The sequence below is a fragment of the Saccopteryx leptura genome, chromosome 11 (assembly GCF_036850995.1).
Source record: "Saccopteryx leptura isolate mSacLep1 chromosome 11, mSacLep1_pri_phased_curated, whole genome shotgun sequence".
Classification (NCBI taxonomy): Eukaryota; Metazoa; Chordata; class Mammalia; order Chiroptera; family Emballonuridae; genus Saccopteryx; species Saccopteryx leptura.
The window spans coordinates 66,195,183-66,220,086 of record NC_089513.1 but is presented as its reverse complement, the minus strand read 5'-3'; the positions used below and the strand labels follow the sequence as shown (position 1 = coordinate 66,220,086).

At 42.9% G+C, this 24,904-nt stretch overlaps 1 protein-coding gene across 3 annotated transcripts in view; it reads right to left on the bottom strand.

Annotated features, from left to right (window-relative positions):
• DENND2C (DENN domain containing 2C) overlaps nt 1–20,983 on the bottom strand; it is a 78,950-nt gene extending 57,967 nt beyond the window's left edge. For 2 of the 3 annotated variants that reach the window (XM_066352831.1, XM_066352832.1), the window contains exon 1: nt 20,916–20,983. The gene's annotated coding sequence lies outside the window, so the exon portion shown is untranslated. Of the gene's footprint in view, nt 1–319; nt 392–20,915 lie in introns of those variants that run through there. The other variant, XM_066352833.1, reaches the window with a different exon arrangement.
• Nucleotides 20,984–24,904: the final 3,921 nt, after the last annotated feature.

Here is a 24,904-nt window from a genome sequence, read left to right as displayed (position 1 = left end):
CTCACTCACTTAGCATAATGCCCTTGAGGTCCATCCATGTTGTCACAAACAGCAAGACATGCGTATTGCATTTAGTATCAGTTTATCCATCCATGGACACTTAGATGGCTTCCATATCTTGGCTACTGTAAATAATGCTGCAATGAACAGTAAAGTGCAAATATCTTTTCAAATTAGCCGTTTCTTTTGGATAAATATCCAAAAGTGGAACTGTTAGATCATATGGTAATTCTATTTTTAATTTTTTGAGGAACTTCTACACTATTTTCCACAGTTGGTGCACCAATTTACATTCCCACAAACAATACACAAAGATTACCTTTTCTCCACATCCTTGATGACACTTGTTATTTCTTGTCTTTTTGATATCAGTCATTCTAACAGGTGTGAGGTGACAATTCACTGTGGTTTTGATTTACATTTCCCTGATGGTTAGTGATGTAGAACATCTTTTCATGTGCCTGTTTGCCATCTGAATGCCTTCTAAACGTTTATCTTAATCATTCAATCTAATTATCCTTTAAAAACTACCTGTAAAATAACATAAATGTCAAAACTCAGAATTTTCAACTTTACAGACAGTTTCAAATAACTTTAAAGTAACCTAGTTTTTTTTTTAATTTAATTAATTGTGTTTACATAGATTCTAGGGTCTCCCCGAATGTATCCCCCCTCCCCCATATTCCCCTCAACATCTCCCTTGCCCCTCTCCCTACAGCGCCCTCCCCCTTCCCTTCAGGTTTATCCCATCCTATCATCCCCTTTCCCTCTGTCCTCTTTTCCTCTGGTCCCTTTGATCCCTCCTCAGTTCTCATTGTTCTCATTGTTCCTTGGATTCCTCAAAAGAATGAGGTCATATGATATCTTTCTTTCTCTGCCTGGCTTATTTCACTCAACATAATAGTTTCCAGGCCCCTCCATGTTGTTGCAAAAGGTAATATTTCCTTCTTTTTCATGGCCCCATAGTATTCCATTGTGTATATGTACCACTGCTTTTTAATCCACTCGTCCACTGACGGAAACTTGGGCTGTTTCCAGATCTTCGCTATTGTGAACAATGCTGCCATAAACATGGGGGTGCATTTCTTTTTTTCAGTTGGTGATATGGTGTTCTTGGGATATATTCCTAAAAGTGGGATGGCTGGGTCAAAAGGCAGATGCATTTTTAATTTTTTGAGGAATCTCCATACTGTTTTCCACAGTGGTTGCACCAGTCTGCATTCCCACCAGCAGTGCAGGAGGGTTCCCCTTTCTCCACATCCTCGCCAGCACCTATCCTGTGTTGTTTTGTTAATGAATGCCATTCTGACTGGTGTGAGGTGGTATCTCATTGTGGTTTTAATTTGCATTTCCCTAATGATTAGTGATGTTGAGCATTTTTTCATATGCCTGTTGACCATCTGTATGTTCTCTTTGGAGAAGTGTCTATTCATTTCTTTTGCCCATTTTTTGATTGGATTGTTTGTCTTCCTGGTGTTGAGTTTTCAAAACAGCTTGGTACTGGCATAAGAACAGGCATACATATCAATGGAACAGAACAGAGAACCCAGAAATAAACCCACACCTATATGGACAATTGATATTTGACAAAGGAGGTAAGAGCATACAATGGAGTAAAGACAGTCTCTTTAACAAATGGTGTTGGGAAAATTGGACAGCTACCTGCAAAAAAATGAAACTAGACCACCAACTTACACCATTCACAAAAATAAACTCAAAATGGATAAAAGACTTAAATGTAAGCCGTGAAACCATAAGCATCTTAGAAGAAAACATAGGCAGTAAGCTCTCCGACATCTCTCGCAGCAATATATTTGCTGATTTATCTCTACGGGCAAGTGAAATAAAAGACAGGATAAACAAATGAGACTATATCAAACTAAAAAGCTTTTGCACAGCTAAAGACAATATGAACAGAGTAAAAATACAAACTACACAATGGGAGAATATATTCGACAATATGTCTGATAAGGGGTTAATAACCAAAATTTATAAAGAACTTGTAAAACTTAACCTAGTTTTTTTTTATTTTTATTTATTCATTTTAGAGAGGAGAGGGAGAGATAGAGAGAGAGAGGAGAGACAGAGAGAGAAGGGGGGAGGAGCTGGAAGCATCAACTCCCATATGTGCCTTGACCAGGCAAGCCCAGGGTTTCGAACCAGCGACCTCAGCATTTCCAGGTCGACGCTTTATCCACTGCGCCACCACAGGTCAGGCCATTAACCTAGTTTTAAAGTCACAAACTCAAACTTGGCTAAATTCTCCTTAGCAAAACATCAGAAGACAAGGATAATAAAATTCTTCCTAGAGTGTTCAAACGTTGAAAAGAATTTCCAGAAACTAAAAAGAAGCAATACTTAAAAGCTTTGTAAGTCATAGAGTAATAATACTACTACATCTTAGAAATTCTGAAAACCGGGAAAAATATTTCTAAGCCTGACACATTCAGCATAGTCACTGGTATATTTTGGTATATTTCCTTCCTGTCTTATTTCATAAGCGTATACAGTTGCAATTACAGTGAATTGTATCCTGCTTTCTTTTTAGTGTTATATAAAAAGATGCACTTTTCAAGGATTTAAAACTAGAGCCATAGCAGGCTCTCCTCCTAAATAAATACATCCATTGTACACTGTGACTTCCTATCTCATTCTAAAGCTAAAAGGCCAGAAGACAGATTTCTTAAGTTTTCAAATTACATCCCCAAACTATACATTCATTGGCTATTTTATTTCACTTGACAGTATAAAAGCAACAGAAACTAAAACTGCATTTACATAGTTACTAAACATCTCCTAACTCTCAAATTACCCCTTAAAACACAGGAAGAATTAGGTCTGCAATGTATTTAACCTCAGGCCCAGCAATATCATTTAGAAATAGTCAAAGTTATTACCAAGATTGAAATTGTTACACCTCTTCCCCTCTTATTCCCCAACAAGTCAGCCTAAAGCATTGGTGGGGAGAGAGTAAGGCAGGCATCCATGCTTCATGCTAAGGACCACGAGGGCCCAGAGCAGGAAGGGTAATGAGAGCAGCAGAGCAGGAGTAATGAGAGCATCTGTGCAGGAGGGCTCCTGGTGTGGGCTGTCAGGACCCTAACAGGGTAAAGAGGGCAGGCCAGTAGAGGGGCAGCCAGGTTGATGGGTGGCCTGGTGTGGGCTGTCAGGACCCAAACAGGGTAAAGAGGGCAGGCCAGTAGAGGGGCAGCCAGGTTGATGGGTGGCCTGGTGTGGGCTGTCAGGACCCAAACAGGGTAAAGAGGGCAGGCCAGTAGAGGGGCAGCCAGGTTGATGGGTGGCCTGGTGTGGGCTGTCAGGACCCAAACAGGGTAAAGAGGGCAGGCCAGTAGAGAGGCAGCCAGGTTGATGGGTGGCCTGGTGTGGGCTGTCAGGACCCAAACAGGGTAAAGAGGGCAGGCCAGTAGAGAGGCAGCCAGGTTGATGGGTGGCCTGGTGTGGGCTGTCAGGACCCTAACAGGGTAAAGAGGGCAGGCCAGTAGAGGGGCAGCCAGGTTGATGGGTGGCCTGTCAGAGCCAGAGTGGGCTGAAGAAAGGATCCTTGTGGGAAGGGGCAGACTAGCACATTGTATTGAAAAGTGGACCTTGGGCTGGATTTCAGCCCCTCAGTCAGGTGCCTATGTGTAATACACAAACTACTCAATCAAACAGAGCACCCTGGTTAAAAACTGTGCAAGCATTAAAAGAATGAGGTGAAACCTGACCAGGCAGTGGTGCAGTGGATAGAGTGTCAGACTGGGACACAGAGGACCCATGTTTGAAACCCCGAGGTCGCTGGATTGAGCACGGGCTCACAAGCTTGAGTGCGGGTCGCTGGCTTGAGTGTGGGATCATAACATGACTTCACAGTCACTGGCTTGAAGACCAAAGGTTTCCGGCTTGAGCAACAGGTCAGTCGCTCTGCTGTAGCCCCCTGGTCAAGGCACATATGAGAAAGCAATCAATGAACAACTAAGGTACTGCAATGAAGAATTGATGCTTCTCATCTCTCTCCTTTCCTGTCTGTCTGTCCCTACCTGTCCCTCTGTCTTTTTTCTTTTTCCTACAGAGACAGAGAGTCAGAGAAAGGGATAGATAGGGACAGATAGGAACGAAGAGAGAGATGAGAAGCATCAACCATCAGTTTTTCATTGCGACACCTTAGTTGTTCATTGATTGCTTTCTCATATGTGCCTTGACCGTGGGCCTTCAGCAGACCAAGTAACCCCTTGCTCGAGCCAGCGACCTTGGGTCCAAGCTGGTGAGCCTTGCTCAAACCAGATGAGCCTGCACTCAAGCTGGTGACCTCAGGGTCTCAAACCTGGGTCCTCCGCATCCTAGTCCAATGCTCCATCCACTGCGCCACCGCCTGGTCAGGCTGTCTCTGTCTTAAAAAAAAAAAAAAGAATGAGGTGAAGATTTGTGTGCAGACATGGAAAGACATCCAAAGTAACAGTAGGGGAAAAGCAAGAGGAAAACCATTTTATCTAGTAAAATTCTTTTCCTATAGACTTTTTATAAAGGATATACATAGCCACCCACACACATATACACACACACCTGGCAATAATGTGAGTCTGAGTGTTACACAACTGACTTCTACCTTCTGTTCAAACCCCATTTTCTGAAATGGGGGTGGGGGTGGTAGTTTATCTTCCTCAAGACACTGATTTTGATTACCATTGCAATAACACTACTCTGTTTTATAAGATTGAATTTTATGGACCCCACTTACTGAATTATAGTGGATAAGCAAGAAATTGACAATAATGGGACCAATGAGAATGACTTGGGAATAGGGTAACATGTTTCTTACTCTTCATTTTATAACTTTTTACAATATGTGAACTTTTATTACCAGGGTCATATATCTTTGGTTGTTTTTTGGTTTTTTTTGTATTTTTCCGAAGCCAGAAACGGAGAGGCAGTCAGACAGACTCCCGCATGCGCCCGACTGGGATCCACCCGGCATGCGCACCAGGGGGCGACGCTCTGCCCATCTTGGGGCGTCGCTCTGCCGCAATCAAAGCCATTCTAGCACCTGAGGCAGAGGCCACAGAGCCATCCTCAGCGCCCACCCAGGCAAACTTTGCTCCAGTGGAGCCTTGGCTGCGGGAGGGGAAGAGAGAGACAGAGAGGAAGGAGAGGGGGAGGGGTGGAGAAGCACATGGGCGCCTCTCCTGTGTGCGTTGGCCAGAATCAAATCCGGGACTCCTGCACACCAGGCTGACGCTCTACCACTGAGCCAACCGGCCAGGGCCATCTTTTGTTGTTTTTAATGTTAAAATAGAATTTATATGGATGATGAAATAATGGGTCTGTTATTCTTAGTATTTTCTACATTAAATAAAACTTTAATAAATGCTTTTTAAAAAAGTGAACACGGACCCGGGTTCGATTCCCGGCCAGGGCACACAGGAGAAGCGCCCATTTGCTTCTCCACCCCTCTGCCGCGCTTTCCTCTCTGTCTCTCTCTTCCCCTCCCGAGCCAAGGCTCCATTGGAGCAAAGATGGCCCGGGCGCTGGGGATGGCTCTGTGGCCTCTGCCTCAGGCGCTAGAGTGGCTCTGGTCGCAACATGGCGACGCCCAGGATGGGCAGAGCATCGCCCCCTGGTGGGCAGAGCGTCGCCCCTGGTGGGCGTGCCGGGCGGATCCCGGTCGGGCGCATGCGGGAGTCTGTCTGACTGTCTCTCCCTGTTTCCAGCTTCAGAAAAATGAAAGAAAAAAAAAAAAAAAAGTGAACACACACAATGATGCAGAAATATCACTTCCAATATATATTTTTATTATAAGTGAGAGGCAGGGAGGCAGACAGACGCCCACATGTGCCCCAACCAGGATCCCCTATCACCTGGCAAGTCCCCTATCAGGTATTGTTCTGCCCATCCGGGGCTGCTGCTCTGTTGTTCTGCAACCAAGCTATTTTAGCCTGAGGTAAGGCTATGGACTCATCCTCAGCACCTGGGGCCAACTTGCTTGAACCATTCGAGCCATGGCTGCAGGAGGCGAAGAAACAGAGAGAGAAATGGGGGAGAAGTAGAGAAGCAGATAGTCACTTTTCCTGTGTGCCCTCACTGGGAGCTGAAACTGGGACTGCCACATGCTGGGCCAATGCTTACCGCTGAACAAATCGGCCATGGCCCACTTCCAATAATTGATCCTAAGGAATAATTGCACAAATTCATGGAAATATATATTTAGAATATTGTAAAACTTAAAATAATTTATTTTAAATTTCCAATAGGGGACTTAAATATATTATGGTAAATCATTATATACCATATACATTTCATTGAAATGTTATGAAGTTATAACATGCTCAAAGTAAAAGAAGAATGTGTATAGTATAAGTTAATTTAAAATTTTTAATTCTTGCCCTGGCCGCTTGGCTCAGTGGTAGCACGTCGGCCCAGTGTGTAGTTTTCCTGGGTTCAATTCCCAGCCAGGGCACACAGGAAAAGCACTCATCTGCTTCTTTACGCATCCCCCTCTCACTTCTCTCTCTCTCTCTCTCTCTTCTCCTCCCCTCCTATAGCCATGGCTTGATTAGAGTGAACTGGCCCTGGGTACTGAGGGTGGCTCCATGGTCTCTGCCTCAGGTGCTAAAAAATGGCTCTGGTTGCAACGGACCAAGGGCCCCAGATGGGCAGAGCATCGCCCCCTAGTGGGCTTGCCAGGTGGATTCCGTTTGGCATGCATGTGAGAGTGTTTCTGCCTCCCTTTCTCCCACTAAAATAAAAAAAAACAAAAACGTTTTTTAATTCTGTATGAATAAAGAAATAAAATTCAGAAGTGAGTATGTATATATGCCAGATGTTAACACTGATTATCTCTGAGTGATAGAACTAGTGTTGAATTTTCTTTTGGTTTAATCTGTATTTTCTGATTTCAAAAAATGAACATAAATCACCTTTATAGCGTGTTTTAACAAATAACTTATTTTTTTTAAAGACTCATAAACCCTGGCCGGTTGGCTCAGTGGTAGAGCGTCAGCCTGGCGTGCAGGAGTCCTGGGTTCGATTCCCGGCCAGGGAACACAGAAGTGCCCATCTGCTTCTCCAGCCCTCCCCCTCTCCTTCCTCTCTGTCTCTCTCTTCCCCTCCCGCAGCCAAGGCTCCACTGGAGCAAAGTTTGCCCGGGCAGGCGCTGAGGATGGCTCTGTGGCCTCTGCCTTAGGCACTAGAATGGCTCTGATTGCGGCAGAGCTATGCCCCAGATGGGCAGAGCATTGCCCCCTGGGGGGCATGCCAGGTGGATCCCGGTCAGGCGCATGCGGGAGTCTGTCTGACTGCCTCCCCGTTTCCAGCTTCGGAAAAAAAAAACAAAAAACCCAAACTTTCTGACCACCCGCTTTATACAAGACATTGTGTGAATTAAAATAGCAATAACAGTAGTTAAGCTTTATTAAATAAAGTTTATTTATCATTCCATACTACACATTCTTTATCATTATACAATCATACTTTATTTTTTTAAATGACTTTCATAGATCATCATGCTCTGTTGGAATTAAACTTTATAAACTCCAAAAAGGTTACTAATCTAAAACAGATCAGTTCTAGGTTATTTGGGGTTGGTCCTCTTCGATCATAAATGGCAATGTAAGTTATGAAAGTAAAGAAAAGATGGGAGAAAATACCAGGAGTGTGTGGAATCATGGGAGCCAAAGGAAGAGAACCTTTCAAATAGCAAAGAATGGTACAGTGACAGATGCACTGCCCAAAGGCCAAAGGTAAGGACTTGAGTGTCTGTCCGTCATCAGGACCTGGGCAAGAGCACGTGCAGCGGCACAGGGAGGCTAAAGGGAGGTCACAGTGAACCGACAAGTGGATGGTTGCTGCGGAAATGGCAACCATAGACACCCTTTCAAGGAGCTTATCCAGGTAGGCAAGTGCAGAATAGCGATAGCAGGACAGGAACATGGGGTCCAGGGGAGCTTTTTAGAAATAGAAAAGAACTAAGTTTGTTTAAACACTAGTGAAAAGGAGTCAGTAGAGAAGAGAGAAGAAACGAGAGGAAATCCCAAGAAGGAGAGAGGACCTGGATCTCTGAGTGGAGCTGGAGGCATTAGCATTTGACAGAAAGAGGGACAGCACTTCCACTGGAACAGAAGGTAATGAGGAAAGAGGTAAGAATGCAGGTATATTTGTAGGTATGGGCTGTACATTGATGGACTTCCCCTCTGATGGCTTGATTATCCTTTAAGAGTTAAGAGAGATAGAAAGGCTGTAAGTTTAAGGAGAGTACAGAAGGTTTAAATTAGGCATTTGGAACCTGACCTGTGGTGGCACAGTGGATAGAGCATCATCGACCTGGAATGCTGAGGTCGCCAGTTCCAAACCCTGGACTTGCCCAGTCAAGGCATATATGAGAAGCAATGAATGAACAACTAAAGTCCAGCAACTATGATATCTCTCCCTCTCTCTCTAAATCAATAAAATAAAAATCTTAAACAAAAAAAGGCATTGTGGAAGAAAAAGAAAAAGCAAGAATGCACTGGTTCCATAAGAAAAAAGTTTTAAAAAGGCAAAGAGGGCCCTGGCCGGTTGGCTCAGTGGTAGAGCGTCGGCCTGGCGTGCAGGAGTCCCAGGTTCGATTCCCGGCCAGGGCACACAGGAGAAGCACCCATCTGCTTCTTCACCCCTCCCCCCCTCCTTCCTCTCTGTCTCTCTCTTCCCCTCCCGCAGCCAAGGCTCCACTGGAGCAAAGATGGCCCGGGCGCTGGGGATAGCTCCATGGCCTCTGCCCCAGGTGCTAGAGTGGCTCTGGCCGCAACAGAGCAACTCCTCAGATGGGCAGAGCATCGCCCCCTGGTGGGCGTACCGGGTGGATCCCGGTCGGGCGTATGTGGGAGTCTGTCTGACTGCCTCCCCGTTTCCACAGTTTCGGAAAAATGCAAAAAAAAAAAAAAGGCAAAGAGGAACTAACCCTTTCAGAACTTAATCACAACTAGCAACTGTAGATGAAAAAAAAAAAAAAAAGGAGAGAGTCAGATAAAAAGAAAGGGAAAAAGACTAGTGGGGGTGGTAACAGAATCACCCTGTTAAGATTCCAAGAAAATGCCTGGCTGCTTGAGACTAAAATCTTTAAGAGCTGCTCAGCGATGAGCTGAGTAGGGTAGGATTAGCAGTGGGACACTGACTAAGGTTGGAAAACATGATGCATAGATGGTCTGTCCCCTGAGATTCTTCCTCTCCCTCGCAGAGCTCTGGGCACAGAGTGAACAAAGTGAACTGGAGCCAAAGATGGGGAAACTAGCAATCCTCTCCAGTTGAGGGGATGCCTTGCTTTTTGCTGTGCATAATTCAAGGTCAGTGGAGCCAAGGAACCTTGTGATGTGATGAGGGCACAACTGAAGTGTCCATGGCAGTGGGTGGAGGAGAGGCACGTTTGTGGGGAGAACTGGGTTTGAGAGAAACAATCAACACAAGGAAAGCAGAAACACACTGTCAGTAGGGAAGGAGAGTGAGCAACCATAATTTTTCTGGGGAGGAACGGATAATCAAAGAGGGATCATCTATGGGCAGTAACAGTGGAAGTGGATGTTGGTAAGGCTTGATAGAATACAGACACACACACACATACCCACAATTTCTAAGGGTCCTGAGCCTGCTTAGTGGGAGAGAAGGATCACCTATGAATCAAATCCTCTTGTTGCTGCACTACAAGCCAGTGTTCATGAACTCTTTTGAACAAAACCGAGGACAGAAATACATTTGATATCAACACACAAACTGAAACAGAAGTTTCACAAAACACTTACTACATATGATAAGGTAAAACATAAAATTAATGTGAAATATTATTTTATCATTATTTAAATACATTTAATATTCCAAAACTGATAGCATTAAAATTAGAAAAGATTCAATATAATGCAATGAGTGACTTTCCTGTTTATATGTTAATTCCAGTCTGGAGAATAATGACAATGGTATGTACTTATCAGCTACATACTTATCACTATGGAGTTTTGTATACTTTGCTTTAAATTGGGTCAGGGTTGGCCTGACCTATGGTGATGCAGTGGACAGAGCATCAACCTGGAACCCTGAGGTTGCCGGCTTGAAACCCCAGGCTTGCTGGTCAAGGCACATATGAGAAGCAAGTATGCACTGATGCTTCCCACTCCTCCCTCCTGCCTTTCTCTCTTTCTCTTTCTCTCTTTCTCCTCTTTCTAAAATAAAATCTTTAAAAAAATAAATAAACTGGGTAGGCATTGAAAATCCTAGTTGAAACAATAAGATGTTGTGAATGGTAAATATAGGACTATATTCTTTCTACTTAGCAATGGAAAATCTTTGATCTTAATATAAACCAACGAGAAGCAATGTCATGTAATCAATCTTCAGAGCAAATGACAAACTAACCTGCAAGAATTCATTTTCTTCTTGGAATACACATTGAACTCAAATATCGATGCAAGCCTGACCAGGCGGTGATGCAGTGGATAGAGCATCGGACTGGGATGTGGAAGACCCAGGTTCGAGACCCCGCGGTTGCCAGCTTGAGCACGGGCTCATCTGGTTTGAGCAAAGCTCACCAGTTTGGACCCAAGGTCGCTGGCTCGAGCAAGGAGTTCCTCGGTCTGCTGTAGCCCCCCCCCCCCCCCCCCCCCGGTCAAGGCACACATGAGAAAGTATTCAATGAACAACTAAGGAGCTACAATGAAGAATTGATGTTTCTCATCTCTCCCTTCCTGTCTGTCTGTCCCTATCTGTCCCTCTCTCTGACTCTCTGTCTCTGCCACAAAAAACAAAAACAAAACAAAACAAAACAAAAAATATCAATGCAAGGCAAATTGATCTTTTAGCCAAATGCTTTTTTTTTTCACTGTTTCAATTTTTTTCTGCAGAATAAAAATAGTTAATAGTTTGGAGACAGAGAAATGAAATTTTACAGCATTGCTAAATTTTATTTTGTCCAAATTTTCTTCATTGATAACGCTCTTTTCCAGATGCGGCAACAATGTTTCAAAGGTATAGCCAACATATTACTTCCCACAACAATGTATTTTGGAACCCTTAGACATATAGCTCAAATTTAGCTGACCAGATTGCCAAAAATATCAGTTAAAAATGCAAATTTTGTTATTTAAAAATACTGGAAAATATCTGCCAAATGAGAATACCTTCCAGCCAGAAAAATTCTAGGTTCACACCATCTGCTTAGCTCTTTATCTCTCAACTATCTAACCTGCTGTGACAGTAAGTAGATATAATTAGCTCTGAATAAAGTATTTCTAAAAACTTGGCTTCTTAACAAGCCTCCTTTAATACATGCAATAACTTCCAATATTTTCCAATATATCCATGAGGTCCAGAGGGTTTTCTATGAATATCAAAGTTTTGAGATATATAAACTGGTAATGCCACAGAGTGCTCTAAGCCCTTCAACAATGGGACAAAAGAAAGCCCAGCAATGACCTGCAGGGCAGTGTGCTCAGTCGTGTCTGGCTCACTGTCTCTGCCAAAGACCAGTGGTCCTACTCTCTGGACATACAGAAGAAAGCAGGAGGATGCCTACACTGGCAGCTGTATTGCTTTTTTGACTCTTGTCTGTCTGCCTGTCTGTCTCCCTCTCCTTGAGTGTTAGAAAAGCACTTTGAGGAAATACTCAATGAAACACAGTGAAAGCCTGTGGTGCAGTGGATAGAACGTCGGACTGGGACACAGAGGACCCAGGTTCGAAACCCTAAGGTCGTTGGCTTGAGCCCAAAGGTTGCTGGCTTGAGCCCAAAAGTCACTGGCTTCATGCCCAAGGTCGCTGGCTTGAATCCAAGGTCACTGGCTTGAGCAAGGGGTCACTCGCTCTGCTGGAGCCCCCAGTCAAGGCACATATGAGAAAGCAATCAATGAACTAAGGAGCCACAATGAAGAATTGATGCTTCTCATCTCTCTCCCTCCCTATCTGTTCCTATCTGACCCTCTGTCTCTCTCCCTGTCTCTGTTACCAAAAAAAAAAGGAAACACAGTGAGAGCCTTGCATGGGGGTAGGGGGGTGTGCGAAGCACTATTATCAGCAGCTTCAAACAATGTTTAAAATAGCTCATCTGTGTTCTGATCATATTTTCTGTTCCATTACTGAAAATTATATTTAAAAAATTTTTATTATTGATTTGAGAGAAAGAGAGAAAGAAAAATATCAATTTGTTGTTCCACAGCCACTGGTTGCCTTTTGTATGTGCCCCGATTGGGTAACAAACCTGCAATTTGGTATATCAGGCCAATACTCTTACCAACTGAGCTACCCGGCCAGAGACTACATTTTTAAAAATTCTATAAATATGCCCATATCATTGTTGTTAAATTTAAACAGCACAAGAAAATCCTCCTTATTAATTATCTTCACACCATATTTGACAAACTAAAAGCACAATGCAACTTATACTAGCAGTGATCTAATAAATCTGGACTGTAAAATCTGCATGGCTGTGGCCATCTTTAGCATTGTAGAAACGTCCCATACTGGTACAGAACAGAAGCATGTCATCTCTAAGAGGTGCAGTTTTTCAGTTTCAGCTGATTTATCATCAAAACTCATAAACAGCCTGACCTGTGGTGGCGCAGTGGATAAAGCATTGACCTGGAATGCTGAAGTTGCCGGTTCAAAACCCTGGGCTTGCCAGGTCAAGGCACATATGGGAGTTGAAGCTTCCTGCTCCTCCCCACCTTCTCTCTCTCTCTCTCTCTCTATCTCTCTCTCTCTCTCCTCTGAAATGAATAAATAAATAAAAATAATTTAAAAAAAACAACAAACAAACAAACTCATAAACATAACACCCATTCTGGACAAATACTTTTTTCAAGAGATATGCAGTCATTTTTCTCTTATGCCACTGACATGAAACTAAACAATAATGGATCTTTTTAGGCAGACTGGAGCAGCCACTGTGGAAAGCAGTAGGGAGTTACTTCAAAAAATTAAAAATGGAACTGCCTTATGGCCCCGCAATTCTACTTCTCAGAGTTTATCTAAGAACCACGAAACACTAATTTGAAAGAATATACGTAATCATATGATCACTGCAGTATTCTTTACAAAAGCCAAGATTTGGAAGCAGCCCAAGTGCCCATTAGTAGATGAGTGGATAAAAAAGCTGTGGTACACCTGACCAGGTGGTGGTGCAGTGGATGGAGCATCAGACTGGGATGCGGAGGACCCAGGTTCGAGACCCCAAGGTTGCCAGCTTGAGCGTGAACTCATCTGGTTTGAGCAAAGCTCACCAGCTTGGACTCAAGGTCGCTGGCTCGAGCAAGGGGTTGCTCGGTCTGCTAAAGGCCTGCGGTCAAGGCACATATGGGAGAGCAATCGATGAACAACTAAGGTGTCCCAATGAAAAATTGATGATTGATGCTTCTCATCTCTCTCTGTTCCTGTCTGTCTGTTCCTGTCTATCCCTCTCTCTCACTCTGTAAAAAAAAATAAATTAAAAAAAAACTGTGGTACATTTATACAATAGAATACTACTGGGCCATAAAAAAGAAGGTAATCTTACCCTTGCACCAACATGGATGGACCTGGACAGCATTATGCTAAGTGAAGTAAGCCAGGCAGAGAAAGTGCCATATGGGCAATCTAATGAACACAATGAACTAACATGCAAAACAGAGACAGACTCATAGAAGTCAGGCTGACAGCTGTCCCGGCAGGGCCAGGTGGGGGGCAGGGGGTGAAGTGAGGCTGGATGGGGGAGTGCAATGATTAAGCAAAAAAGAAAAAAGAAAAAAACTCAAAGACAGACAACAATGTGGTGATTGTTGGGAGTAAAAATATATTTTTTAATTTCCAATAAGGAAATGGAGATAATTTCATATTTTCTTTCTTTAAAAATATTTGAAAGGGCTTATTGGAAAGTCCAGTATGCTCTGTTTCCAAGAATCATTTTTAATTTTAACAATTTTAAACTTTCATTTGCAACATTAATACAAATGTATGGAGTCTGTCATTTTATTCAGGTTTTATACATTTGATAAACCCATAATTTAAATAATCTTCATTAAAAGTCTGATACTTTTTCTCAAGGCACCATTTTGACACTTTTTTTTTAAAATCAGGTGAAAGGCAGGGAGGCAGAGACACAGACTCCCACATGCACCCAGACTGGGATCCAATCAACAATCCCTGTCTAGGGCTGATGTTTGGCAACTGAGCTATTTAGTGCCTGAGGCAAGGCCATCCTCAGTGCCCAACTTGCTCATTTGAGCCATGGCTGTGAGAGGGGAAGGGGGGGGGGGAGATGGAGAAGGAGAAGTGGAGAAGCAGATAGTCACTTCTCTTGTGTGTCCTGACCAGGAACTGAACCTGGGACATCCACAAGCCAGGCTGACACGCTACCACTGAGCCAAGCGACTAGGGCCTTCCTCCACATTTTTGTACTTCCAAATGCAGCTATTGGACATGTCTTTGTATTTTATTTTATGCTGTCTTTTAATTATACAATAAATTTTAAGAGCAAATTGATCTAGTTTACATTTAAATTACAATTATCACTGAACTCTTAATGATATCACACCTGACAAATGCATTTAAAGTTAAAACATAAGCCTTGCTTAGATAGCATTTCACCACATTTACCAAGAGCAAATAAAATTTGCCTACATTTTGCTTGATATTGACTTAGGTTAATATAAATTAACTGTGTAATAATAACCATCACATTATGATGATGACCAAATTGTCCATCACTCTAATTCACAGTTTTCCTCTCCAGTTCCATGGTACCCCTTACAGTTCAGGGGGGACCCGGGAAAAGAGGATTCGCAGCAAATACTGTTGCAGAGCAGGCAGTGGCCATTCCTCCCAGCAGGCCCTATTACCATCAGCCTTAATAGACTCTTATTTAATCAGTGTATCAGAGGATACAGATAAATATTTAAATATGAAATTACACTTCATATTGCTAAGTAACCAATTCAAAACATATCCTAGACAGCTGGAGTTTTTTGTTTTATTCTGTTTTAACTCTACTGGTAAAAGAGAGAGAAATGCACATCTCTAAGTAGCAGCAAGAATAAAACGCATGCACCCACACACACGCTGCCACCCCATTAGTCCTAAATTTTAACATCCACACAGCAAAAAAAAAAATCTATAAATATGCCACTTTTTTTCTTTTAGTTTTTATAGATGAGGGGAGATAGTGCGACAGATTCCCACATGCGCCCCAATTGGGATCCACCTGGCAACTCCCATCTCGGGCAGATGCTCTGCTCATCACAATCAAGCTATTTTTAGTGCCTAAGGTGAAGGCTCCACAGAGCCATCCTCAGCTAGCAGGGCCAACATGCTTGAATCAATGGTGCCATGGCTGTGGGAGCTGAAGAGAGAGAAAAAGAGAAGGGGGAGGGGAGAAGAAACAGATGGTCTCTGCTCCTGTGTGTCCTGACTGAGAATCAAACTGGGGACCTCCACATTCCAAGTTGATGCTTACCACTGAACAAACCGGCCAGAACCTAAATATGTCATTTCTATGAATTAAACTTAGAAGGAAAATGAATACTTTTCTTCCATGTCTTTTGCTGTAGACATTTAACACTACTATGAAAATCATGAAAGTCAGAAATCTAACTCTAAAAATAGAGCAAAGATAATCTTAAACTAATATAAATGAATTAATATTGCCTGAACTGAATGCTAAAAATACTGTTTTCAGGTTGCTAACCAGGAATCTTAAGATTTATCAGAAAAGCAGTATCTTGAATTTCCTCCTCAATAATAGGATGTACAAAGAAGTATCTGGACTAGCTAGAGGTGGAAAAGTCCTTTAAAATTCCTTCTCTTATCTTACCACCATTTACTTTGTCCTCCTATCGTATAATCTGCTATACTGCCCACGAAGTGAAGAAAAACTTTCTGTTTCTTTTCCTTAGGATGAAACTGATTATTTCAAGTCGGAGAGGAAAAAAACAAAAGGTTGCCTCCCGCCCAGCTCTCTAGGAACCAGCGCAGGACACTCACGTTTTGGTCTTTTATTCCATTCAGCTTTCAATGTCTCCGCTTCCATGGAGGCAAAAAGATTGCTGTTTACTGCTTCAGTAAGAAGTACTGAATATTAAAAAATATTTTCAAACCTATTTTTGATTCTGACATTGCAGAAGTTAATCTGAGATACAATATTTCTCTGTATCTCAGATTCCAAACTAGCGAAGGAAATATTTTCCACTTACTTTACATGAGAAATGGATGATGAATGAAAAATGTTTCAGATGTTTTAAGAAATGTACTAGAATTTCAAAATAGGATATATAACTGTGAAGAACCATTTTAATAAAACTAAACTTAAAAATTCAAGTACTTCGAAGAACATCCCTTGGGGACAGGGTCAGTAGACTCTACCTATAGGTCAAATGTGGCCCACCACCTGGTTTTCCCATGGTCTCTGAGGTTTTCGCATTTTTAAATGACTGAAAAATAATCAACAAAGCATAATATAAATATTTTGTGACAGGTGGAAATGATATGAAACCCAAATTTTCAGTGAGCATAAATAAATCTAATTGGAACACAATCCATGCTCAGTCATCTAAGTCTTGTCTATGGCTGTTTTTTGGCAGAATTGGGTAGTTGTGACAGAAACTGCCTGGCCCACAGTCTAAAACACTTCCGCCTCGCCCTTCAGAGCAAGTTTGCCAGGCCCTGCCTTAGAAGACCATATACACTTACCCTAATGAGACTACAAGTCAGGAAATGCTTCCACAGCTTTGACTCAAGGTAAATAGACTATATATGCACGAAAATAGAAAGTACAGTGGAGGAAAAATAATTCTGTAACAAAACTGGAAAAATCTCTTTCTTGAGTGACTATGATTTGCTTTTAAGTTTTTTCTTGTTTGTTTTTTTATACAAAGAGAAACTCCAATAATACTTTGGGCAAAACACTTTTGGAATAAATGAGTGAAACCCAAGTGAAATTTTAAAAGAACAGGATTCATTTGGATGTAAAAGTGGTTTAACCTTCCTTTAAAACTCATTTTATTGCTTTATAATCACAATTTATATAATAAAATTAGCATAAAAATCCCTTGCACTCATACAAAGTAGATCATTATCCTTGGCTCTCCTCTCCTCTAATGCAGGCTCTGAGCAATTTCATCTGTTCTTATGTCTTCAATTATCTCTTGCTGTCTAGCCCAAAATTGGAATGACCTCAGCCTCCCTTCTGGGCTGTGGATCTTCTCTTGACATCTCCACCTGAATGTTCCATGGACACTTCAAACTCAGCATGTTCAAAACTGAAATGGTATCGGTCTCTCACATTAGGTTTCCAAGCTTAGAAATGAAGGCACTTACTTTTCTGTTCACCTTCAAAGCCAATCCATTTTTAAGCCCTGCAAATTCTACATTTTTATTATCAGTCCTCTCCTCTTCATCTCGACTATTTTCCTACTCCACGCACTACACTCCCTTATCTATTTCAATATAGCAATAGCCTTCTCACTTATCTCTCGCCATCAGATCTAGCCTGCACTCCATACCATCACGTTATCTTTCCTAACTAATTAAATCCTTTGCTGGCTCTTCACTGTTTTTAGAATCAAGTTCGAAGTCTTGAGCATGACACACAGGCTCTTCACCACATGGCACCAGCAGACTTCTATTTTCTGTTTTTCTGAGTCATAGCTTTTAATTTACCTCATCTGTATGCTGTTTTATGATATATTCTGTATTTCAGAGTATTAAATTTTGCCTTTAAATTTTGCCAAACTGGAAAAATCTATTCCAAATGAAAGGCACTGAAATCCCACACTTGACCTAACTTCTAGCAGTTTCAGTGATCCTAATATGATGAGCTATCAAGCTCTGCCATTTCTTTTTCTAGCTTATTTCCAGACACCATCCCCTTTAGCCCAACTACTCATCACTATACGCTCTGACCTTAGTGACAGCGAACGAACAACAATGCATCCCTCAAACAGACCATACACTTTCCCATAATATTCCTGATTTTCAGCTATTGTCTTCTGTTTCCTTCCCCAGCTAGGCAAACTCCTATTCATCCTTCAGAGCCCAATTCAAATATGATGTCTCCTCTCTAACCTTCCTTTCTACCATATACAGCATTGTTTTCCTCCCATTAAACTCTATCTATATCTGTGTTTTAATTCTTATCACACTGAAATTGTGGGAACTTATTTACATGTCTGGTAAAAAGCTTCTTGAAGTTAGGGAAGCATTTTCTTTTCTTCAATCTAACATTCAACTCATGGTCTGAGAACAGACATTTTAAATTTCTTATTGAAAAAACAATCGCCTCTTACATTATTAAGATAATGCCATAATTGTAGTGATTGAGTGACTGAGAACCTAGAAACAAAAAGAATCCCACGTCATTCACCAGGAAAAAAAATGCTCTTATATACAAAGTATAATTAAATTGTAGCTTGGCCATGCCTTCAATCTATATCTTGCAATACCAGTTTCTTTTCTCTCCTTCTTTCTTTCTTTTCTATTTTTGAAGGTTTTCTTTACAGAACTCTGTTAAATACACATTGGATTTCATTTGAATCCTACTCACAGAATCTGAAACTCAGTATAACACAAGGTTAAGATCAGGGTTTGGGGAGCCCAACTCTTAGGTTTGAATGCTAGCTCTGCTATCTAGACTATTTGACATGGGCAAGCTCCTCAACCTCTCTGTCTCTCTCAACAAGGAGCTCACAATAATACCCCTCACAATGCTGTGTAAGGATTCAATAAGCTAATGCATGTAAAGAATTTAGATCACTTCCTGGCTAAGAATAGATCCTGATCAATGCTGGTGGTTGTTATCAGTTTTATAAACAGCTTTCTCAGCACTTATTTTAGCCCACTTGTTAGAGTGTATTCTCTGGAACAAAATAATGATATCCTGCCCATAAATGAATACTGTACAATGTATGTGCGAAAACTGTGCCCTGGAATACAGTAGGTGCTCAATAAATAATGTAAATGTATGCATCAGATTTCCAATATCAACAAGTTATAAATCACAGCAAAATGTATACACTGAGTACATATTTAAAATTGGGTTTTTAAGTAGTTTCAAAACATCCATCTTCCACTGAACCTTTGAAGAACATAAAACTTTTAAAGCAATAGAAAAATTAAATTCACTAGGACCTTTTTCCTTTAATTTGATCTTGGTATTCAGTGATCTTAAATTTTCATTTGTAATATGATTCACTGCAGGTCATTTAAAATAAAATTTCCAGCTTTAGAAAACTGCCTATTGTCACATCAGAAAAAAAATATTTTAAAAATCCACTGCCATGTTCAACACACACAAAAAAATTAACGAAAGGCCAACAGACACAATTACTACATTTCCTGGTTTCTGCCTGGGAAAGTAATTCTGAACACACCCAGAAGTATCCCCTGTAAAAGTCCACTGCTTACAAACTATTCCCTATTTTATTTCCAGTCTCCCCCCCTAAAATCCCACACTCATTCATATATCCAAATAAAAGAATGTTAATACCGTATTTCCCCGAAAATAAGACAGTGTCTTATATTAATTTTTGCTCCTAAAGACATGCTAGATCTTATTTTCAGGGGATGTTTTATTTTCCCATGAACAAGAATTTACATTTATTGTTGAACAAAAAATCAACATTTATTAATATACTGAAGTCATGTCATCACAAACATCAGCATAACCAGCCAAACTCTGAATTCCATCAAGAATTTCTTGTGACTCTCTTTCCGTGTACAACAATCTACCCTGTTTCCCCAAAAATGAGACAGTGTCTTATATTAATTTTTGCTCCTAAAGATGCACTAGGTCTTATTTTCAGGGGATGTCTTATTTTCGGGGAAACAGGGTATCTATAATAAAAGCGTACAAAAAAGTACAGCTATATGTTTTAGTTTTGTTTTGGAAGACTTAAATCTTAAAAAAGCAAATAAAAGTCGACTTACTTTCCCAGGTAACTTAAACTACAACTATAGAACAAAGCAAAGTAGATTATTTGACTGCTTCATGGTAAATGATTAAGTAACAGTGTATAGATAACATGTGCTATTCTAGAAAAATTCATTAATCAGTAAAACACGGACCACACTTCAAACAATGGTAATTTTGTGGAAAATGGGCTTAAAGAATTTATCTACACAGTAAACAGAGATTTAGGACTTTATCTAAAACCCTATAGGTCAATCACTAGCTTTAGGATAAAGGTTTACAGAGCATCTACTAGTCAACGTGCACTAAGGATGGCGCACAAATAACAATGCCTAACATTTGTACAATACTCTCACTCATCTTCTTGGACCCTTGGAATACCCCTGGGCATGAGCATCCCAGTTTTACAGCTAAGGAAACGGAGGCCCAGAAAAGTCACTTTGACCGAGCTATCACACTGGTCCGTGGGTCCTGGCCAAGACTTGAGCCCTTGACTCATCATCTAGTCATCTGCTATCCTACTTACTCAAAAGCTCTTGGATGTTCCACTGTCAGATTTTAAAATACAAATCCTACTTGACTTTCGCTGTAGTGCTTGTCAGATTTTGTTAAGAATCAAAACACACAAATAAAACTTTTAAAAAGTCCCTCGTCTCAGCCTGTGGACGTTGAAACTGGCTCGTCCTGGCCAAAGCCCCGCGTTTCCTCCGGCACAAGGGGCGCTCCCGCTCCCTCTCGCTCCCTGGGGGGGCCCAGGGTCCCGAGCGCCGCCGCGTCGACGGTCCAGCGCCCCCGAGGACAGCGGCGAGGAGACCCTCAGCCCAGGTCCCGCCGCAACCACCACGGGGGACAGGCGGGGCTCCCCAAGCCCGGCGTTGGCGTCGGCGTCGGCGGGGCCCGACACCCGCGCGTCCCTCGAGGCCCGGGGCCGACACCTCCTCCAGCCCGCTCCCGCCCGGCCCGCACGGCTGCCCGCAGCCCCGCTCGCCGAGCCCCTGCCTCGGACCCCGCCCCGCGTCGTCGCGCTCCTACCTGCCCAGGGCCCCGACGCCGCCTCCGCAGCTGGACTACGAAGCTGCCGTCCTCTCTGCTGAGGTGCTGGGTCCCGTCGGTCCCACTCGCGTCGGCTCTGTCCCGCCCCCGCAGGCCCCGTCAAATGCCCCGCCCCGGCCCGGCTAAGCCTGTTTCTCATTGGCTGCAATTTCTACTCCTCACTCTTGGGCCCGCCCCCGGCACCGCCCGGGGTCCGTGGTGGGGGGAACCGCCCCCGCTCTGGTCCGCGTTCTGTCCAGAACCTTGTCCAGGACTTTGGCGCCGCGATGCAGCGGCCTGGGCACCGGGCGACCGTCACCTCTGTCATCCAACCGGGGCCTTTAGGAAAAGCTCCAGTGCCTGCGGGCCAACTGGCCCCTCCGCGACGAACCTGAACTTTGTGTGATTTCACGGCTACCTGTGAATCCAAATGGCACTACGCTGAAGAAAACCATAAGATTGTGTCCTGACTACGGGGGCAGTAGGCCCCGGGTCACCATTTCTCTGACTGAACTCAAGGAGCAGACATTTCGCGGGCAATCGCAATGTAGTGCTAACTTTAAACGTAGATGCCAATAACGTTCCGAACACCTGAGACTTCAAATTCCAGAGCAGGGGTGCCTTTGATACGCCTGGAGCCTGAGCTCGGCCCCCCACGCCCTGCTGTGACACATAGGCAGAAGCACTACGCCTGCAACACGCTCCTGCTCAGGTACGTGCAAGGCGCTGTGCCCACTGTGAGCAGCAGCCCAGTTTCACTAAAGCTACAAGGCAGGGATGAGTTTTCAGCCTGTTTCCCGGGCGCTCGTTAACCACCCCACCCATCTCGCCCCTCCTCATTCCACCCACTCCACCAGAGCCTCTTGGGGTCTGGTGACCAAACTCTTCCCACATCTGTTCACATAGAGGTACCAAAATAGAAGACTGCCAGAAAGAGAGGTGTTTGGTTACACATCACAGATGACTTTCACAAGCCAATTTAGCCACAGCAAAAAAACTACATATACCAAAACGTTGTGAAACCGTAAGTCGTGAATAATGAAACAGGAGTTACCTTCTATGACAAAAACAAAAACAAAAACAAACACAAACACAAACAGCCCTGGCCAGTTGGCTCAGCGGTAGAGCCTCGGCCTGGCGTGCGGGGACCCGGGTTCGATTCCCGGCCAGGGCACATAGGAGAAGCGCCCATTTGCTTCTCCACACCCCCCCTTCCTCTCTGTCTCTCTCTTCCCCTCCCGCAGCCGAGGCTCCATTGGAGCAAAGATGGCCCGGGCGCTGGGGATGGCGGCTCCTTGGCCTCTGCCCCAGGCGCTGGAGTGGCTCTGGTCGCAGCAGAGCGACGACCCGGTGGGGCAGAGCATCACCCCCTGGTGGGCAGAGCATCGCCCGTGGTGGGCATGCCGGGTGGATCCTGGTCGGGCGCATGCGGGAGTCTGTCTCACTGTCTCTCCCCATTTCCAGCTTCGGAAAAATAAAAAAATAAATAAAAAACAAACAAACAAACAAAAATATCATTACAAAACATTTAAGAAATCATGATCCAGCCCTGGCTGGATAGCTCAGATAGTCATAGAGGTTGCCGGTTTGATCCACAGTCAGGAACATACAGAAAGAGATAAATGTTCCTGTCTTTAGCTCTCCTTTCCTCTCTCTCTAAAATCAATAAACATAAAAAAATGAAAAGAAAATAAAAATCATGATCCAGTGAGAAAATAAATGTTTGTGTAGTAAATTCTGAAAAGTGATCTTAATGGACTATTCCCCTGGTCCTGCTCCCCAAATCCTGAACTATTTAGAAAACTTCTCAGTTATCTAAGATGAAATTTTGGGTTAGAATATTGTGGACTTGAAATTTATTTCAAAATTCAAATTTATTTCAAAGTTCAAACTTTGCACTCAGGAAGATTATTTGGCAAAACGGGGCAGAATTGATTACACATACCAAGTATGAAATCAAATCTGGCATGGGGTCTATGGATGTAATAAATGGATTACCAAGTATGTATTCTACTGCCCTCTCATGGGTAAGACGGAGATAGACCTAATGGTAGTATCTTTAAGTCTGAGAATAGAATGTTTAATTTAGCAGTTTGTATTATTTTGTCAAGAAGGCCAAGATAAATTAAAATCACGTTCCCTAAGCACTCAGCTTACAGAACTTCCACTCCCGAAACCAGGAAGAGGACTCTTCCACTAGGGCTAGTACAAACACGCTGTTGGGATCACACCTATGCTTACGGCTACCTGTACTGATCGTAGAAACAGATAGGAATTTGTTTTTTTTTTTTTTTCCATTTGAAACGTCATTACTTTCTGAGATATTTCACAAAATATTCTTTTCCACATTTGTATCCACTGATCTTATAACTGCACACTGTGAACTGCGTGAGAGTATCTTATTCTTTATACCTTTGCTGTCTAGAATAGTACCTGATACTTTTATTTTCTTGTACTTACTGATTTATTAAAGAGAGGAGAGAGAAAGAGAGAGAAAGGGGGTGAGGGAGGAGTGAGAAGCATCAACTTGTAGTAGTTACTTCTTGTATGTGCCTTGACCGGGTAAGCCTGGGGTTTTGAACCAGCAACATTAGCATTCCAGGTCCATGCTTTATCCACTGCACCACCACAGGTCAGGCATACCTGACACTTTAGATATTTGATCAGTAATTATTTCTTGAGTAATTTGAATGAAATATCAGCCCAACCACTAGATGGCAACACAGTTGTATGTACTTAAGTAGAGGCTGGCTAATTGGAATTCAATCTGAGCTTGAGTAACAGGCAATTTCTAGAAAGTTACATTATATTTTATTTTAATAAAGTAAAATCAATTAAAATGTACAACTACAACTGACTATAACTTTACTGTCAATTAAACCCTTAAAGCAGGGGTCGGGAACCTATGGCTCACAAGCCAGATGTGGCTCTTTAATGGCTGCATCTGGCTCGCAGACAATCTTTTTTTTTTTTTTTCTTTTTCATTTTTCTGAAGCTGGAAACAGGGAGAGACAGTCAGACAGACTCCCGCATGCGCCCGACCAGGATCCACCCGGCACGCCCACCAGGGGCGACGCTCTGCCCACCAGGGGGCGATGCTCTGCCCATCCTGGGCGTCGCCATGTTGCGACCAGAGCCACTCTAGCGCCTGGGGCAGAGGCCACAGAGCCATCCCCAGCGCCCGGGCCATCTTTGCTCCAACGGAGCCTCGGCTGCGGGAGGGGAAGAGAGAGACAGAGAGGAAAGCGCGGCGGAGGGGTAGAGAAGCAAATGGGCGCTTCTCCTGTGTGCCCTGGCCGGGAATCGAACCCGGGTCCTCTGCACGCTAGGCCGACGCTCTACCGCTGAGCCAACCGGCCAGGGCCTCGCAGACAACCTTTAATAAAAAAAATAATGTTAAAAATATAAAACATTCTCATGTATTACAATCCATTCATTTCCTACTGCTCATGTTCATGGTTGCGAGTGGCTGGAGCCAATCACAGCTGTCCTCTGGGACAACACCAAATTTTTATTGAATAATACGTAATGTACATGGGTTATTGTATGGCTCTCACAGAATTACATTTTAAAATATGTGGCGTTCATGGCTCTCTCAGCCAAAAAGGATCCCGACCCCTGCCTTAAAGCTAAGAATCCTTTTGTAAGATAAATTCTAAGGATAAAAATTTGTAAGTACAGATTATCTATAGTTATATCTGTTGTTTTTTTGTCTAAGAAAGCCACTCTTCAGTTACATCCTGTCAAAAGCACTTTTAAATGCCTTCAGCAAGTTTCATTCTGTAAACCAAAAGCCTATGTTCTCTCAGTAACAAGTCATTGCTTGTATTTTTTCCCCGCCTTGATAACTGTTTTGCCTGAAAGTCATGAAGATTCTGGAAACAGACAAACTTAGATCCCCACTGCTACCACTCACTTAGGTGTATTCTTGTGCAGGTTATGAATGTCACTTGCTTCAGGTTACCTATCTTCTCCAATAGAGAGATAAT